The sequence below is a fragment of the Sebastes umbrosus genome, chromosome 1 (genome assembly GCF_015220745.1).
Source record: "Sebastes umbrosus isolate fSebUmb1 chromosome 1, fSebUmb1.pri, whole genome shotgun sequence".
In the NCBI taxonomy this organism is placed as follows: Eukaryota; Metazoa; Chordata; class Actinopteri; order Perciformes; family Sebastidae; genus Sebastes; species Sebastes umbrosus.
Window position 1 is genome coordinate 16,012,052 of NC_051269.1, and position 14,406 is coordinate 16,026,457.

At 39.1% G+C, this 14,406-nt stretch overlaps 1 protein-coding gene across 2 annotated transcripts in view; it reads left to right on the forward strand.

Moving 5' to 3' along the window:
* Positions 1-2,736: 2,736 nt before the first annotated feature.
* The window catches only part of eya2 (EYA transcriptional coactivator and phosphatase 2), a 33,430-nt gene continuing 21,760 nt past the window's right edge, over positions 2,737-14,406 (forward strand). For both annotated transcript variants that reach the window (XM_037782333.1, XM_037782342.1), the window contains exon 1: positions 2,737-2,904. The gene's annotated coding sequence lies outside the window, so the exon portion shown is untranslated. The remainder of the gene's footprint in view (positions 2,905-14,406) is intronic.

Below are 14,406 nucleotides of genomic sequence, written 5' to 3' on the forward strand. Positions count from 1 at the left end.
CCACAAGCCACGCTGTGTGGAGTGACATAAGCCATTTTCTCGACTAGAAAAATGTTACCTCTTCCTTATTGCTTTTGCTATCACTCTTACAGCTGACATGTGCCAAATGCAACAGGTTGAGGGACATTCTTTGGGGGATTATTGAAGTAATTATCGGTGAAGTAGGAAACTACGCTGAAGTCATTCTTAATAAGTTGGCTCAAGGAAATAAAGTAGGAAATTACAGCATTTCAGCACAAAATAACAACTGGAATTCATCCAAGGTCACCATTTTAGTATAAGACGGTGGATCTTTCACTTAAATCCATAAGAGGCCTCCATCTTTATAGTAGTAATATTGTTTGTTCTCCTTTACTAGTTGCACCCATCTGACTGATGCTTATGAATGTTTAACAGATATTCATGATGTACTTTTCCTCATATGCCTGCAGCTTAATGGTAGCAGCAACCATTAATTTAGTTCCTCCATCTATCTCCTGCTTTTGTCCTTTTGTCCTATTCACCCAGGACACGTGTTGTATTCCAGCTTTTTTTGGAAGCCCTATTACCGTCAAGGATGTTCTTTTCTTTTATTCGGAAAGGTCAGCGATGCCGACACTAGCCCAGATGCAAAGTAGCATGGATCTCCCCCAGGTGCCCTCACGTATCCATGTCTCTGGGTGTTGAGATGGTGTCAGAGAAGGCATCCTGTTGTCCCCCCGCTCAGGAGAACCTGTTTCCTCCCGAGTCGTGGCTCCCAGCTCCGACACACTCTTCCTCATGTTACAGAATACACACGGAGACAATGGGATGGGACGAGATGGGCACGCATAAAGCAGGCACAAACACACATATTCTCATTTTATTAAACAAACAGGCAGGCAGAGGATGAGACACCTGCATCGTGATTCCTTCTCCGTTTCAAGGGGAAATTATGATCGTTGCGCTCAGGCAGACAAAGCTGTCAAATATTGCTTTTCTTCAGTTCAGCAGGTGTTGTTAAGACTACAAGACACATCCACATGACCTGTTTTGGTAACCTTAAAAGATCTTTGACATGTCCCACATACACAACCTGGAGCAGGTGATGTGCTCTAGGCCTTTGGGTTAAAAGTGAGAATCTAAGAAAATAATTTATTCTTGAAATGTCAGAAAATTGGAACATTTAAAAAGGCCTGGGTAGTGTGGGAAAAGGTCTGCACACATGTCTAGGTGTGAGTTTTATGATTATGAGTCTTCAAATGAGTTACAGCTTCCAGACTGGTTTTGAGGCTGTGAATAAAAACACTGAATTTCAAGCAGTTTTTAAAGACTGGACGGATTTAGGTTTACAAATAGCATCGTATGAACATGTATTATGTAGATATGGAACTTTCATAAACAGTTGCGATCAATTTTACAGTATTGTGATATTTGAAACAGCTTTTTTTTCTATATTCAAGAGATATCTTTTGCTTATTAACGCAGTGGAAATACATTTAATTAACTGCACTTTATGAGGCACTTGTGCATTTTCAATTTGTATTACTTTTAATTGATAGATCAGGGAAATATTGTGTTTTACTCCCATACATGTACTTGAAAAACTGCTTAAGATGTTACATACAAAAGACATAACCAACTTTTTAAAAAATTATGCTTTGTTAACCAGCTACAACATTAAAACACTGCTCACAGTATGTATATCAATGAATTAATAATAATATTCCAATAATATATTATATAGCAATACAATTATTTAACACTTTGAGAGGGTAATCTTCTTGTCAGCTGAGGATACTATCATATAATTTTCTTCTTCACTAATTTTCTTTAATTCATTCCAATTCATTGTAAGAGTCATTAATAAACACAGAAAAAACAAACAAATCCACAATCAACATAATGAGTTATTTGTGTCTCACTGAGACCTTTAAAAGGTGTGTGTGTGTGTGTGTGTGTGTGTGTGTGTTTATTTTATTTTATTTTAAAGATGGCAATCTGCAAAACGTGGCTGCATATGGGTTCAAACAGAAGAATGACACCTTTAGTTATATGCCTAGCATTTAAGGAATAGGCTATTAAGTGAGAGGGGAATGGAAATAATGAATCTCCCCCCACACACACACACACACATACATCCACACTTAACACACAGTAAAAGATAACCACCACTGTCAACAGCCTGCAGTTATTTACCACAAACTAACAAATCCTCCTCCTACATATCTGGAGTGCATACAGAGGAGACTCAGAGAGGAGGACCGGATAGTGTGAGAGGGGTCGTTGTGTAAACAAACTGGAAGAAGAAGAAGAAGAAGAAGAAGAAGAAGAGCCCCTTGACCAAACAAAAGATTGAAAGATAGAAAAAGAAGAAGAAGAAGAAGAAGAAGAAGAGCCCCTTGACCAAACAAAAGATTGAAAGATAGAAAAAGAAGAAGAAGAAGAAGAAGAAGAGGTAATAAGTGGTTGAGATAAGGGAGCGCGCTCTGGCGTACACGCACGCACACACACAGGTTGAGGCTGCGTGCAGCGCGCGCAGGTCTCGAGAGGAGGAAGAGGAGGAAGAAGAGGAGGAGGAGGAGGAGGAGGAGGAGGAACCAGAAATCTTTGCTCATTTACTTAACATCACTTCCCCACCGCCGGGAAAGCAAACACGCTCCTGAAGCTGCAGAGGAAGAGAAGTGAGATCGATGTGAGCGACTGAGAGTCTGCAGAGAAAGCTGTCAGCTGGCAGCAGCACCGGGACAAACACCGGGACACACCGGGACACACCGGGACACACCGGGACACACCGGGACACTTCTTCTTCTTCTTCTTTATTTTCTTTCTTTTTTTTTTTTCCTGGTCACTTGTGAGAAGTGTGCGGATCCTCTGGGCATGGAGACACAACTGCTCTGACTGATGATCGGATTTCTTGCTGCACATTCGTCTTTCTGAATAATGGTGAGTGTGAAATACTTCAGCTTCTTTCATTTATACTTTCATTTTGATCATGACATTGAGGGTGTTTATTCTGCTCAAAGCACTATATATCCTTATACATATTTCATCCTTCTGTCTGGGTGAAATATTTCTGTTCAAAGTTTCAGCTCTGTTGGTGTTCAATTTATATGATCTTCTAAATAAACATCTCATTTAATGTTTATTTATATCACAACAATGGCCTCTAAATAAGCACACCCCTGTATGTCCTGTATGGGTTTTAATTAAATTCATCATCAAATCAAATATGAAATCATGGCAGCCTATGTTTACACATGAGACAACATATTTTATTATCAGATATTACCAATTAATTATAATAACTCCACCTAATTATTATTTTTTTTTATTTATTTAACCTTTATTTAACCAGGTAGTACTCATTTAGATTAAGAATCTCTTTTGCAAGAGACACCTGGCCCAAGACAGCAACATTTAAACATACATTAAAGTTTCAGACGCCACAACATTAAAACAAATGCAAAATAAATACATAGCATAATATCATACAAAACACATTCAAATCAAGTGTTTGAAGCCAACGTTAAATTTAACAAATTTATCAATTAGGTTAATATAATAATGACAATATTTTTGAAAAGGTGTGTTTTCATATAAAGCATAATATGTGAGCATTTGAGAAAACATACATTTATTTATTACTTTAATCCTTGAAGGGGAAAAGGATCCTAAAGGCCTCATGCAAACAGCAAACGCTTGTTGAACACATTTGGAATTAATGTTGGCTAAATATAAACTTTATTGTAAAGCAGAAAAAATTAAGGCAATGTAAAAAGTAATATTTTGTTTTTCAGTGTAAATCTTCTTGTCAGCTGAGAATACTATCATATCATTTTCTTCTTCACTCATTTGCTTTAATTCATTCCAATTCATTGTAAAAGTCATTAATAAGCACAGAAAAAAAAAAAAATCCACCATCAACAAATGAGTTATTTGTGTCCCACTGAGCCCTTTAAAAGGTGTGTGAGTGTGTCTGTGTGTGTGTGTGTGTGTGTGTGAGAGAGGCACCTTCTCTCAGATTGAGCTCCTTTGTTTTTCTTGGTGCTGGTTTAGTCGCTGCAACACTTTTCGCTGGGCTTTAAGTACAGAAGATTACACTGAAACCACTGACACCCCCTCAGCAGCCATGCAGGGACCCTCATTAACTAAATTAGGGGAGCCTCGCTAAGCACTTTTCAAAGGCTGGTATTCATATTTTTCAAGGACCCCTTCATGGCTCCAGACTAGAAAAACTCACTCACTGTGTTTTTCCAACCGCTTAAATCACCTTTTTAAACATCTACGTCCATCAGCTGCACAGTTGGAAGAAAAAGGATTTAATGGGGCAATTTGGATTTTCAAAAATAATGTAAATAAACAGATTTGGAGCAAAGACATGTGACATTACATTTTCTTGTATAGAGATTTTTGTCATGATATTTTAAACATATATATAGAGAGGGAGCTGCAACGATTAATTGATTAGTTGTCAACTATTAAATTAATTGCCAACTATTTTGATAATTGTTTAATCACTTTGAGTATTTTTTTTAAGAAAAAAAAGTCTAAATTCTCTGATTCCAGCTTCTTAAATGTGAATATGTTCAGGTTTCTTTACTCATCTATGACAGTAAACTGAATATCTTTGAGTTGTGGACAAAACTTGTAGATGTCATCTTCGGCTTTGGGAAACACTGATTGATATTTTTCACCATTTTCTGACATTTTATAGACCAAACAACTAATCAATTAATCGAGAAAACAATCAACAGATTAATCGACAATGAAAATAATTGTTAGTTGCAGCCCTACATGTATATACATATATATATATATATATATATATATATATATATATATATATATTTATTATGAAATTAGTTCTTTTTAAAATTAGATTTAAATTAGCTTTATTTGAACTATACAGTTTTGTTTTTGCATCTTTATATATGGACATCAGAGCTTTTTTTTATTATTACTATCATCATTGTTTCAGGGCAAACAAAGTTTAACAGTGAAATGTGTTTCCCATATACCTGCTCACACTCATTTCTGCATTTTATAGAATAAACTGGACGCATATCTCTCCTTGTCAGCGTCAGTTATCTGAAATAAACCTGCAGGGCTAATGGCCGGCCAAAGTAGGGTTTTTATTTTGGATAGTTGCTGTATCAGATTCAGGTCTGTGACGGGTTGTAAATCTCAGTAAATCTCCTTTGTGTACCTGCATTTTAACCCCCACAAATACCATCCAGGGGTCGTGATGGAGGGGTGGTAGAGGTGGTGGGGGGTTGGTGTGTTTCCTCAGACCACATACCGAAGGTGTGTGTGCTCGGGCGTGTTTGATTTAACACTGCGGTTCGTCTCTTAATAACATTAGGCCCCATTTCTGGACTCCCTCTCTCTCCTCCTGGGCCGGGTCCCTCTCCGTCTCTCTCTCTCCTCAGCCTTCATGGTTCCTATTACTCGCTCTAATAAATTGTGAATAAGCAGCGGCCCAAAAAGTCCCGGGCTGTGGAGAATTCCCCATCCTGTAGCGCGAGGCACCCCCTCTTAAGAAAACACAAATTAATTCCAAACCCCTCTGTAGCCAAACGTTTGTGGAATGATAAATATTTTCATAGGAAGCTCTGCTCTTCCTTACTTTATCTGCACCAATTTCATTATATTTCTTCTTCACAGCCGCACAGTTCTTGATGCCTTTTAGCTTCTGTGCATCTTTCTCCTCCTCCTCCTCCTCCTCCTCCTCCTCCTCCTCCTCCTCCTCCAGCCTCGCTGACTTGAACTCAAGGTTACACCAGGGCCCTCATGTCGACCCTTATAGTCTGAACATAGAGTCAATCCATCCTCTTACTCTGAAATGAAGGTATTATAGGACTAAAGCTAGACTTATGAGTTTCATTTTGCTTCGTTCGCTGCACTGAGGTGACTCTGGTCAATATTTGGTGCAGAAATGTTTCAGTCTTTTTCATTTAGATGCTGCTTTTGTTTTTGTTCTATTCATTCACACACTGTCTTTGGGTTTTTGCTCAGCCCTGTGTGCTAAATGTTCATGCTCCAACACTGTGCTTCATGCTTGATCATTATATAGGCCTAGTTATAGTTTGTCCTGCTTTTGATAATGAAAGGAACAGATTACTTAAAAGATGCTGTTTAGAAGACCACAAAACAGTCAAAACTAATCTTATGAAGTATGTTAAAAATATGAATGTCTTCTTTAAAGTAAGCACTTGTTCATTTATTCATTTTCATTTTCACTTTTACATTTTTTTCTTTAGTATTTCCTGTTAAACTCCTTTATTTTTGTTTCTTTAGTTTTTCCTGTCTAACTATGTCCGTATATCTCCTTGAGCGGTCGCCGTGGAACAAAGTAAAGTCTTCTAGGTTTTCATGGAACGAATGCGTCTGAACTTTATACAACTTCAGAAGCAGCAATCACGAACGTAGCCTGATATGTGCAGCTGTCTGAAGGCCTGACTAAATCAAAACTCTCCTCAACTATTCTTTGTAAAAGTTCTTCTATTACTGTAAAGAAAAGCATAAAAGTAACAACGGAAGGTGAAACAAAGACAATAAAGTCAATGAATTATTAGCATTTAAAAAAAACTGTTTTGATCTCTCTCATCTAATCCTTGTTGTTTTCTGAATTTAGTGTCTGTTGTGTTGTGAGACCTCGGACATGAATCTGCACACAGTACACGTCAATATGTAACGAGATGCTGGTGATTCTATTGTTGTATAAGTTATCACACTTCCCCCTAAATGTCTTCCTCTTTCCCGCCCTTCTCTCCCCTTTTTAATTCCCTTAAAGCCCCAGAGAGCACCCTGTGGTGGTGGTGTGTGTCTGTGTGTGTGTGTGTGTGTGTGTGTGTGTGTGTGTGTGTTAAACCCTGGGCTGTCAGCAGACAACAGCTGTCTCTCTGGCTATCTCCACTCTCCTTATCTCATCTTGAGAAGCCACACACATCGCAGCGTATAGCCTGCAGTGGCCATATTTCATTTTTTTTTCATGCTTAATAAGGGTACTTTCCACTGAAAAAGAGAATTTAATAATTCTCTGCGGCTCTGGGAGTATTTTTCTTTTGAGGCGTCAGAATTTTTCTTTATTGAATCTTTTCCTGAATATCCTTTTCTTTACCAACCCCTTTTCCATCTTTAACTCACAGTTTTATAATATCTCATCTCATCTCATTATATCTTGCGTTCTTATCTCTCCAAAAGGGCATAAATCACACTGTTGCTTTCTCTTTTCTCTCACACACACACACACACACACACACACACACACACACACATTTACACAGTAAATCTACCAGTAGAGAAGTAATTGGACCTCAGTCCGTCTGTAACGGCTGCGTGCTTCAGCTACCAGCGAGCTCTGTCCGGCCAGCTGTTAGCAACTACGGCGGCCACTAGCAGTCATCTGCTGAGGAGACGGATCGAGGACAAAACCTTTTCGTCCTAATGACTAATAAAGTCTGAGAGTGTGTGTGTGTGTGTGTTCATTAGAGAAAGCAGAAGCAGTCATGCAGTCAGGCGTGTGTCAGTTTTGAGTGTGCGAGCGTGTGCGCGACCGCCCTCCCATCACTGGACCAGATGTTTTTTTACCTGGGAGCCAGACCACCATCTGACTGGGGTCAGCCCGGTCCTCCAAGCCCACACCCGCTCCTCCGGGCTGCTGGGAGGTCTGCCAGCTGTCCCTCACTTTGACCCCCGTCCCGGGGCACTGGTTCTGTGGGAGTCAGAGTCTGGGCCTTGGGGTAGGTGGTCCTTCTCGGATTTGGCAATATTACCGGGGGGAAAATTTGTTAGGGATATTATTAGAGTGCGAAATGCCTGCCGGTTATATGGGCAGTGAAGGAAATATAAAAAAGAAAGCAGAATTCTTTTGAATGTAGAAAGGAGTAGAGAGTGTGTGCTGGAGAAAAGCAGAGATAAAGACACTGGCGTTGTTGAATAAAGAGGTTTTGATTACTGGGGGACAGAAGAGGGTAGCTTCTGGCATTAAAGCAGTCTTGTTGCAGGGAGTTAGTCAAGTGGAAAAGAAAGGCCACCAAGTCTGGGAGGTAAAGTTACAGAGTCGGCAACAGGTTCACCGCTGCCAGAGATTAACTGGAGCCTCTCGTAGAAGGACTTCTGTTTCTTTCAAAGGACTTCTGTATCCGCTATTATGGGACTTAACTGTTCGTTCACTTTTAATTTGAAAGAACTTCAGTATTAGCCAGGTGTGTGTTTTGGTTTATTTGAGAAAAAACATTGCAGAGACTCCAGTGAGAGTTGAATCTGTCAATAAAGTGATTAATGGCTTGCGGCGTTTTTTTAAAACTGGTTGCTCAAGTTTCTTAATTTTTGGTTGATGATGTAAACACACTAGCTCAGGAAGTATTAGCCGGGGACGTCTGGCAATGTGCTGCTGGCTGTGTGAAACCTCCACTGAGATGGGTCACTCTGATAGGAAACATGGAAACATCTTACTCTTGTGTTTTTGCTTTTTACCGTCTCAGCAAGTGTCAGACTTGGTATGCGGAGTCAACAAAAACACGTCAGGTTTACTGTTGACATTAGCATTTTTTCCCCAACATAAAAAAAATAATAATGCTCAGGTTTTTTTGTTTTTTGCTGATGGACGGCTTTATATGTGTGTAAACAGAAATGTTCTGTTAATTGATTGGGGCATAACAATAATTTGTAGTGTATCAAGTATAAACAGATTAGCACAAAAAGGACCTAAATTAGAATACAGCTAGTGTCCTTTATAGACGTTGCTGACTGTAATAACACGTTTCTTACTAACGTTTGATGCTAAAATATGTGGAGAGCACACAAACACGCACTTGGAATGCCTCTTAATGAATTCTCTGGTTGCTTCGAGGTCGTGGTAGGTTGAGATTATCAATCCTGAACATCTGTTAGTGGACCACCAGCGTGTCCAAGCCTCTGTCTCTGTATAGCTAATGTACCCATTTCGATCAATTGGCAAAGAGAACTTTGTCTTTTACGCTGCTTTACACCTTAAACCTTTCCCAATGATGTCCTTATTTTATTAAAGACATGGTCAATTAACTGCTAGTTGTATGATTTAACATTGTTCTAAATATGATGAGAAACTTTTTATAACTCCTTGTGGAGCTATAAAATGATTAGTCGAAAATTAATCGGAATCTATTTTGATAATTGATTAATTATTTAAGTTTCCAAACATTACCTGGTTCCAGCTTCTCAGTTGTTAGGGTTTACTACTTTTCTTTGTCTTATGTGATTTTAAAAAAAAGAGAAAAAATAATATATTTGGTGTTGATTGGACAAAACAAGCAATTTAAAGACATCACATTGGGCTTTTTTGAAATTGTGACGGCTATTTTTCACTATTTTCTAGGGCTGTCCTTGTCCAAAGCAATTCTTAATCGACTAACACTCATTCGATTTAGCGGGCTAATCGATTAATTGATTTAATAACAGATCTGTAAAACTTTGTTTCTCCACAAAGAATCACAAAAGCACCACTTTAAATCTCGTGTTTGCCAGAGATGTGCTCATAAGTTTCTTGGAAATAAGTCATTCAGCATGAAAAATGACTAATCGACTAAAGAAATCTTAGTTGACTAAGATCAAAACGACCGATTAGTCGACTGATGGAATAACTATTTTCTAACATTTAATAGACAGAATGATCAACTGATTAATCAAGAAAAGAATCTGAATAGAATAAAAGATAATAGTCATAATAATCAGCCCATAGCTCTGTGCTTTGATGAAACATGTCAGAGTTCAGACAGCGAGGGGCTTTGTGTGTTTGCCCCTTATTTATATAAATATGTTTTGTGCATGAGACTTAGCATTAGTATGTTATATGCAGTCTGTATATGGATTATTGAAGGATTATCAGGTTTATGAGGACATGAGGAGTTCTCTGTTTTTATCACAAGTTATTTGAAAAAATAATCTTCATCTTCTTTCCATTTATCTTAAGAGGTGTTGGCTTTTTTTTCTACCTTCTGAATATGGATGTAGTTCAAAAGACTGAAGTATAATGCTAAAACTAATTGTGTGCCAAGAGGGCAGTAGCTGGCAGATGGCACATATTTCCACCACCAAGCCGCTGATAATGTCACACAAACTCAAATACTGGGCCCTTGTTCTGTGTCTTTTATCGGCGACTGTGTGTGCGTGTGAGAGAGAGAGAGAGAGAGAGAGAGAGAGAGAGAGAGGGTTTGTGTGCAGCAGTGAATCAACCCCCAACTAAGCCTCAGGCTGTTGGGCAGACTGTCCACATCGAGGGCTCCAGGTGGGGTCCCATATGGCACGACTACAGAGCAGCAAGTCACCTCGTCTGAGGAGTCACAATGTTTCAATAAGAGGTCAAACCATCAGAGGGTCAGCGCCGCAGTGTGTGACCACCAGACCCTCACATGTTGAATGAAGACTCAGACAGACTCTTGACACAGAAACACATATTGATATTGTAAACACGTCTAACCACACACTGACATAGTATTCAAATCATTTTTGACTAAAGACACACCCTTCTTAGGAAATTCAGCGGACTGTGACTAAATCATTCATCAACGGCATCTAATGAAATACACAAATTAGTTGAAAAGTGATGTGTCACTCTGATACACTGATACCAAACTGCCACTGTCATTCAAAGGAGAAGACAGTTGACCTTTTATGTTACAAGTTGTTTTTGATTTTAATTATTTCAGATAGGAAATACAGTAAAATTACTCATTGAAACTAATAATTAATATACAATATATAATTCTTTGCTTTTGTTTGTTTGCATCAAACCTTCTATTAAATATTACTCAAGCTCAGCAAGGTGTAGTTTGGGAACTATTTCATCTTAGCAGTCATACATTCACCAAATGATGTGACTTTAAACTGTGACACATTTTAACTGGAAAGTCATTTGGGTAATCCTTGCTAGTTTTTACTTGTACTACACAGTATACTAACCGCATTACTTGGCCATGTGTGATTTGATTTCTTAGTAACCTACTCATCTTTCCTACTTATCTAGAGTTTGGGGCGCTTTGTGGTCGCAATTGTTGTAACTTGTTTGCAGTGTTTGGTTAGCGGAGCTAAATATGTAAACTGATATTTCAAGCTGTGTTTTTTTTCATTCTTCACACACAACTACTTCCATCATTTAAAGGCAGTGTCGGTGATCTTGAGAAACTAGCAAGAGTACAGTAGATTTTTTAAAAATCCAACAGAAAAACCGAGCCCAGTGTTGCCAACTCTTTTCAAATGTAAGTAGTTGGCAGCACTAGCTCCAAAAGTCCCTGAATCCCGAGAGAAAGTCGCCAAGTCGGCAACACTGTCAGTCTGTTGTTTCAGCCACTCCTCCAAAATTTCCATTATGAACGTAAACAGCGAAGATGGCTATTGTAGGCAGGCAGGTAGCCCGTTCAACCATTACATTTGGGCTGAATGAAATGATTGTACGGGCTGATTGTACAGTTCTCCGACAGCCACAGGTACCAATTTCCTTTTCTTTTGTCAGAGCATTTGCTTTACTGGTTGATGTCTGGATGTTAAGAGAATTACAACAAATATAACAAAAATGTTTCTAAAATCTTTACCAACCACCTTTTAAAGTGCAACACTATGAAAGCATTTGACAAATGATTATTGGAAAGTCCGCTCTTTTATCCCCATTTGAATGATTATTGCGTCTTGACCGTCTTTATGGCGGCTGACTTGTCACCCCACGTCTAGAAACACTTTCCACACTTTTTCGGTCGGACCGTTAAATGAACTAGTCGGCCCACATGGATCAATGTCGTGTCCGTCGTCCGTTCCTCACTCAACAGTTTACTTGAACTACAGGTAAATCTGCATAAACTCAGCGTAGTCCTTTAACTGTATCAAATGACATTTCAACTTAAAGCACAATCCGCCATCCTGTGATGTAATCCATCAGCACAAAGGCTAGAATTTGATATCCGTGAAAGAAGCAGTGGTCTAGCAGAACCCTGGGACCCAGGTGAAGCTGGTGGGACTGGCCTTGTGGCCCCGCGGCCCCCCGTGGCCCCGCTGGGTTTGTTTTAGCTTCGGTTTCAGCCCTCGGCTCTCCACATCTCTGCTGAGCTCCGCTCATCTTCCCTCCGGTGTCCTGCAGTTCCCATGGCCTTGTGCGCCCTCCTCCCAGGCCTCACCCTGAACCAGGAAGTGCCTTCCCTATCGCACGCAGTTTTTGTGTTTGTGTCTGCGTGCGTACAGGACTGTTGCAGGGATGCAGCTGAAGTCAAGAGGACTCTGAACAGGCGTCACTCTCACTTTTGATCCCTGGAAAGGGCGAGGAAATGCTAAGCACAACAGCACTTTCCTTATTTTCCCCTCTGTGCTGCGGGATCAGTGTTACTCTCCCAAGCTTCACACTCGGCCTGTGATAAAGGTCAGATCAGGATCTCTGATGGCTGCGAGGTCTTCAGGGTCATTTCAAGCGGAAAATAATAGGAAAACCAAGGAACACATGGTTTAGATTAAAAGTATGAATTTCTAATTGAGTTAAAGCTAAAAAAAATAAAAAGTTATAATTTAGTTTAGTTATAATAAGAGTTTTCTTAATTTGGAACAATTTAAATTACAAGTATCTCTAATTTGTGTCTTGTTTATGCCTTTGTCTTTTTACACAATTAGTGATATGACAAACAGTTAATCACCTCCTTTGTGTCACATTTACATTCTGTTGTATTTACGTTTATTTTACGGTCAATAACACAGATGTGCAGGTGGATTTTTTGGCTGCAGAGTCTTCATGGTTGAAGTATATTTATTTTCTCAGAAAACACCACAAGCTGTCTTGGGTGTTTTTAAAGCCGGGAGGGCGGCTCCATCAGCTGGAGCTGACACAACATGAGATGTGTTTTCTCTGCTTTTCTGTCAAAAAAAACACTCTCGTTAATGACATGAGAACAACACAAAAGATACTGTAAGTCGTCTGAGGTTTTGTGATGCCCGGTGGAGCTTCTGTTGATCAGCACACTGTCACAATTTCTGTCACTTTTCTCAGACAGCTTGTACTTTTTTTTTTCTCCTCTCACCTTCATCTTCTCTGCTGCTGTAAAAACCCCGCTGCCCCTATAATTCATGACTGTCATCTGTCTCTGTCGTTGTGTTGTCAGCGAGGTCAGAGGTCAGGCAGTTAGCTGCAGCTTTGCCAGATTGGAATGGCCCAGAGGCAAAGAGAGAGACAGAGAGAAAGAAAGAGAACGAGAGAAATAAAATAGTTCAGCCTGTTGTGCATTGTCATACAGCACAAATAAACAAGAGTAGTCGTTATGTTGCTGAACCAAAAGCAGGTCATGTCACTATGATCAAAAGTGTGTGAACACTGGAACATTACACCCACATGTGATTGTTGAACATCTCATTCCAAAACCATTAGCATTAACATGTTGCTATACCAGACTCCAACCTTCTGGGAAGGCTTTCCTCATGATTTTGGAAGCTGGATTCAGGGATTTAGCCACAAGAGCATCAGTGATGTTTGGTAATAAGGTGTTGGATGAGGTTGAGGTCATCGCTCTCTTCCGGGCCTGTCAAATTCTTTCATACCAAACTCAGAAAAAACATCGTTGGTTATGTTTGTGCAAGTTGAAACAGGAGGGGGCCTTCCCCAAATTGTTGAACAAAGTTGAAAGCACAATGTTGTCTCCCAAATATTGTTGCATGCTGAAGAATTATCATACAAAAATAAGAGAGAAAGAGTCCAAAAGTGCAGTGTGGATATTGTTCACATACTTGTGGCCCCCTATGGTGTTAGTATGACTTGATTAAGTTTCCCAGTACAACTTCAGTTGTCCACAGTACATCATGCTTTAGACTGACTGGCACCTTGTGTGAGTTTTGACTTTAGGATCTGCTGTCAAACAGGCTGACCTCATTCAGCTTCCTGCTCAGACTAATTCATGTGGCATTGACCTTTTGACCTCCAGCTCACTGAGCCGGGACCCGTCCCTTCCCTCTCTTCTTATTACCCTTTTCGCTCTCACTCTTTCATATGGAGTCAGTCAGATCAGTCTCAGTATAAATGAATGCACACAGAAGGATTCACAAATGTATTTTGTGATATATATATATATATATATATATACTGTACATAAATGAGTCTCCACGAAAATATTTTTCGATATACACAAAAGTAGTTATCGTTGTATATAAATAATTAAAAAATCCACATGTAAAAAATAAGGTTTACAAATATATTTCTGATGCACACACAAATAAAATGTATATGACAAATAAATCAAATAAATGTAATAGAAATTCACAAATATATGTATTTAAAGGTATTTTCAATTTTCATCAAAAGCATCTTTGGATGTTGTTGCATTTATATACAAATTGTTGAACCTTTTATATGTATTTTTTTACATTTATATACAATTATAACTATTTTTGTGTGCATTGAAAATATTTTTGTTGAGGGAGTCATTTATATATTAATCACAA